The 5,982-nt window shown below is 37.8% G+C and overlaps 1 pseudogene; it reads right to left on the bottom strand.

The window, feature by feature from the left end:
• Window positions 1–697: 697 nt before the first annotated feature.
• Window positions 698–1,155, bottom strand: LOC141491992 (large ribosomal subunit protein uL23-like; annotated as a pseudogene).
• Window positions 1,156–5,982: the final 4,827 nt, after the last annotated feature.

Here is a 5,982-nt window from a genome sequence, read left to right as displayed (position 1 = left end):
CCAGTGGAGAATATGTGCATAGTAGGTAACCTGAGCAACTATGTGGTGAGTCCAAAAGAGAGATGCAGGTCCAGTGAACCCAGTGGGACAGACCTAGTGGAGCCCTAAACTCTACAGGGAATAGACCTAGTGAAAGTATTACTATGATATAACCAGAAAATATCTCTGGGGTCCTGTAGCAGCAGAGGTGTGTGATCCCAGCTCACTTGTATATCCCTCCACACAAATGGGCTCTTCATGAGTAGTCCATGTGTTTGTTCACTCTCCCTTCTGATGGTATAGGGAAGACCATATATGGGAATTTTTTTGTGAGAAGAGATTTATGGAGGAATTCTGCCACTACAAACCTTCCTTGATATTTAATTCATTTGAACTAGTTGTTTCCTAGACAAACTAAACACATTGATGAGGATCCATGAACAGTGATTCTTAGATCACTATGAATACATCAAGAACCTTGAATCTAGGGGAGCCATTCTATGTGAACTGCTTGCACAAGATATGTGTTTTTATACATGAAGAACCTGAAACTCAGAGAAATTAATGACTTTCCCATAGTAACAAAACTAGTGTCAGGGTTCATGAGTCAAACACAGGTCTTTTCTGAATCCCATACCATTTTTTAAATTTTCTATGGTCTTTTTTTTCTGGAAAATTTTTTTTTATTGTAGGTGAAGAAGCAGGGCAGCTGGACAGTTTAGATGATTCCAGTCTTGTTGGCAACATCTAAAGCATCATAGTCTGGAACAAGTCAGACGTAGGCCTTCTTCTCTCCATCAGGCTGGCTCAGTGTGTTGACTTTGGCCACATCAATATCATACAGCTTCTTTATGGCCTGCTTGATTTGGTGTTTATTGGCCTCAACGTCCACAATGTTATCTTCAATCTTTTTCATAGCAGATATGATGGTTGGGGGAACTTAATGATGGCATAGTGATCAAGCTTGTTTCTCCGAGGGGCACGTTTCCGAGGGTATTTTGGCTGCCTTTGAAGCCTTAGTGTCTTGGGTCTCCAGAAGGTGGGCGAAGTTTGGATCTTCTTCTTTTTGTGGCTGTGGATTCCCTTCAACACTGCCTTCTTGGCCTTCAAGGCCTTGGCCTTGGCTTCTGTCTTGGGGGAGTGGGCGACAGCTTCCTTCTTGGCCTTTGGCGCCATCTTGGGAGAAAAGCTATGGTCTCTTTTTTTAAAATTTTATTTATCTAAGGCAAGGGGTAACTTGCGCAAGGTCACACAGCTAGGCAATTATTAAGTGTCTGAGGCTTTGAACTCAGATGCTCCTGACTCCAGGGGGGTGCTCTACCTACCTAACTGCCCCAATTTTCTCAATTTTCTTACCACTCGTATAACCAGTAAAGTCCTCTTTACCTTGTTTTATCCAATGGATTAGAGATCTAGAATGTGGGTTGTACTCTAGGGAACTAACTGGCTGTCTCTCTTACCATAACCAGGGAAGACATTGTGCCTTGACCACAGTGAAGGTGAAGGCCAGGTCCATACACTGTTTGTATTGGAATTTTCTGGGTTTTTCTGCCTATAAGTCAGTTCTCCAACTGCTCTGCTTTGAGATGACATTTTAATTTTTCAATTGGCTCTTCCTTAGAAGTAACTCAGGGTCTTTGCTCCTTTGTGATAAGATGGTGCCCTAGGGATCTTAATTCTCTAAGGGGTTCTAATCCCTGTTTTGTTAGTTTTTGGAACTGGGAACCATGATTAAGAGGGTCTTTCTAGATATATTCATGGAAGTAAGATTCTTAGATTGGTGCAAGATGGACCAGAAAGAAAGCTTTTACCAAGAAATATTGGATGCCAGCTCCTCTTCAGGTTACTGATGGAAAAGACTCTGGGAAGACATGTGAGGAGCTGGCAATCTCCGTCATGTCCCTAATCCCTGCTTGCTATACTAGAGACTTCAGGAAACTTCCCTTTGTGTGAAATCTAGGTCTCTCTGTCCTTCTGTCTCTCTGTCTCTCTGTCTTTGTCTCTCTCTCTCTCTCTCTCTCTCTCTCTCTCTCTCTCTCTCTCTGTCTCTCTGTCTCTCTGTCTCTGACTCTCTCTGTCTCTGTCTCTGTCTCTCTGTCTTTGTCTCTCTCTGTCTCTGTCTCTGTCTCTCTCTGTCTCTCTCTGTCTCTCTCTCTCTGTCTCTCTCTGTCTCTCTCTCTCTCTCTCTGTCTCTGTCTCTGTCTCTGTCTCTCTCTGTCTGCCTGTCCCAGTTGAGCTTAATTATCTTCTCCCAATAGGAGAAAAAGCACCAAAGAGAGTTATGTATTGACTGATGTTTATTCCCTGTGTTGCATGGAATATTTTCATAAGAGTTTCAGTTGGAGGTGCTCTAAATGAAATTGTACAAAGTAACTGTTTCATTCTTAATCTAGTAATGTTTAGAGAAACAAAACAATCTAGGAAGGGAAAGAAATAGTTGATATTATTTTTGTCATCCCAATTTTTACATATTTTCATAATGATTTTCATCTTTGATAAGCTAGTGCATAAACCAGTGTTTGAGATGAATGAGATGGTGTAGAACCTACATTGTAGAGAAATATCACAGTTTGTTGCTTGATCATTTGTGAAAAGCAATACTCCTGAGTGGTATCTTAACAGGAGTAAAATATAATTGAGAAATATTTTTAAATAAACAAAATTTCAATGAAACAAAGACATCATTCATTTTAAAACAGTCAAAATTCAGTTGCAGGGATCCTTAAGTATGAATTAGTAGTCTCATTTCTATTTGAATTTGACACTATTGGTATAGATAATGGTGAATAAAGGCCTGATTTGGGGTAGGGAAAATAGACATATATTCCTGCTTTTTTAGCACATATAGAATGATTCTGTATTCCCCACTCACATCTTTCCCTTCTCTCACTCTCTTATCTCTCCCACCCCTTGTTTTTCTCACTATATCTTTTTTTTCTTTCTCTCTTCTTCAATGGTCCAAATGCATGGTCAGAATTGTTGGGGGCTATTATTTGTAGAAACAATTTGTTTCCTAAGGCTTTCTGTGAATCTTAGCAGAAAGGTCTATTCTCTCTCTTAGTCCAATTAAGCACACTTGCTGTTTCAAGCTTCACAACAATATTGAGATAACATTGGTGCTTAGAGATGCAACTTTGGATCATTAACAACACTATAAATTTTTGAGATGCTTATCAGCAGTTCTTCACATTCTCTCCAAAAAAAGCTCTTCTTGGAATTGATATTTAGACTATTCTTTGATATTCCTATGAATCATTCATTCCCATAAAATCCCAGTCACCTCTCTTTCAATACATTGGAGTAGCTGACCAAGAAATATTGTTTCCATCAAACTTGTATTGTTAGAGTTATTCTTTTTCTTAGCTCTCTAAGTAGAATTCTGCCCAAGAACTATGGCGAAAAAGCCTTAGGAAAAATTGCCAAAGGTTATAAGAGATGGAAAATTCCTCATATGTCATCTAGTCCACCCCTTCATTTTATAAACAGAAAAGTTAAGTATAGAGAGGTTAAATGACTTTTCCAAGTTCACACTGTCACACAAGTAGCACAGATTCAAACATACCCACCTGAGTATTTTTCTCAAATACTTAAGCAGAAACTCTATAGTCGTTCCAGTTGCTACCAATTTTTTAGACTGGGGAAGTGCTAATAGATTCCCAGTACTCAGAAAAAGAAACAGAAAGACAAAGTTGGGCAAGAATTTGAAATCTAAAACTGTACTCCCAGGTTGCATGTGGGCAATCATGAAGCTCATTCTGTGCGTCTCTTGAGTGTTGCAAGTAGCCTGTAACTACTCCTGGGAAAAAGGAGGAGCACAGGTCCTACCAGTCCCAACATCACCATCTCTCAACTTGATTCATTGTTGTGTTCCAATCTGTCTTTGCCAGGTTAGAGAGGCAGAGGATGAAGGCCATGAGAGATGGAGAAGAGAAGAGGAGAATGAACTGACCTCATAGATTGATTTTATAGACCAGTGAGTAAGGGTCAATCATCTTGGATATCAGAGGTCCTCTAAATGGGGGACCAATGGATATGTCTATCTCTACAGAAAAGTATCCCTAAGTTGTTTCTAAACAAAGGCCTAAATGTGGCAAATCAAGCTGACCAAGTAATTCATTACATTGATTATTTCTCTCTCCTTTTTTTACGAAGTCACAAAATTAAGTGTAAACATTTGTCTTGGTTTAAAAAATTTAGGTGCGATACAGTGAGTAAATGTGAAAATGAAAATATTAATAAGGTTGTCAGATTGCTTGCTATATTTACTGAATTGTCTTTTATGGACTGCTGGATAATAAATGTATATATATATATATATAAATTATAGATTTTTGCACTCTTTGATGTATTTCATTTTTATTGTAACAATAACATATCTATTTTCTATGATGCCTGAGCTCAAGAAATGATTATTCATTTAGAAAAAGTCTTCATTTTTTGTAAGAATATGATATTCCTGTCTACAGAAATAAGTACTGGATAAATTTGAAATAATCATCAGAGGAAAGGAACTAGAATTAAGGGAGGAAATAGGAATTTAATTACTTCCTACTGTGTGCCAGCCAGGGTCCTCAGAATCTTAAAAAGGATTTTGTTCTTCACAACAACTCTAGGAGATAGGTGCTATTATCAAGCTCAATTTATAATTGAGGAAATTGAGGCAAAGAGAGGTTAAATGACTTCCTCATGGCCATACAGCTAGTGAATATTTGAGTTTAAATTTGAACTCAGGCCTTCCACTATACCAACTAGCTGCCTCTTAAAATCTATCTCTCTGTTTTTAAATTTTCCCTTCCTAATTACATGTAAAGATAATTTTCAACATTCACTTTTTATAAGGTTTTGATTTCCACATTTTTCTCCCTGATTCCCTTCCCTCCCTCTTTCCCCATTATAGTGAGTAATCTGTTATAGGATATACATACATACATATATATATATGTGTGTGTGTGTGTGTGTGTGTGTGTGTGTGTGTATGTATATACATATATATATATATATACAATCATGTTAAACATATTTCTATATTACACTTAATGTAAAAGAAGAATTAGAACAAAAGGGAAAAACTGTGAGAAAAAACATACCAGAAATTTTAACAAGTATAAAGAGTAAGTTTTGGTCTGCATTCAGGTGCCATAGTTCTTTTTCTGGATGTGGATGGTATTTTCCATCATAAGTCTTTTATAAGTGTCTTTGATCACTGTATTTCTGAGAAGAGTTAAGTCTATCATAGTTGATCATCACATAATTTTGCTGTTAAGGTGTACAATGATATCCTGATTCTATTGACTTCATTCAGCATCAGTTCATGTTAGTCTTTCCATTAAACTCTCTTTCAAGGGGAGATAGGAAAAGTTTCCTCTAGAACAAAGATGAGGAACCTTTTTTCCACCAAGGATCTTTTAGATATTCATAACATCATTTGCCTGCTATATTTGGTCAAACATTTAATTAATTCACCCCTAAAAAGCTCCTGATTTATTGAATTTCAAGTCCCTGCTGCAGTTGCTGTGGCAGCTCCAGACCATGAACCTTCTATAACCTGCAGGACTGATATCCGCCCCCCCCCCCCACTCTAGAAGGAGGAGTTCAGTTGGAACTTGAAGAAAGTTAGGAAAGCCAAGAGGTGAGAGAACATTTTAGACATGGGTGACAGACAGTGAAAATGCTCAGAATAGGGACATTTTCTTTCCTCCTTATCAGAAAGTCTAACATAGGCAGTTGTAAAAAAATTCTCTTTACAAGCCCACGACTCTCTTAGGCAATTCTACAATCTGACAAATTGTCCTGTATCTTGACAACTTAGTATGGAGTACTTTTCCTTTGATCTGCTAACTTTGAAAACCAAAAGTCCTCAGCAAACCCCTATCTCCTCAATGAAGGTCTTGACAAAGAAATTAGGCATCTTATTGCCATTTCTTTCTGTCAGAGCTCTTTTAGCTGAAGCTAATCATGACTTGTTTGTGGGCTTCTTTCATCTGACAGATCTGCTGATTGTAA

Source organism: Macrotis lagotis, chromosome 6, assembly GCF_037893015.1.
Source record: "Macrotis lagotis isolate mMagLag1 chromosome 6, bilby.v1.9.chrom.fasta, whole genome shotgun sequence".
NCBI lineage: Eukaryota > Metazoa > Chordata > Mammalia > Peramelemorphia > Peramelidae > Macrotis > Macrotis lagotis.
This window is presented reverse-complemented; position numbering and strand designations above follow the sequence as displayed.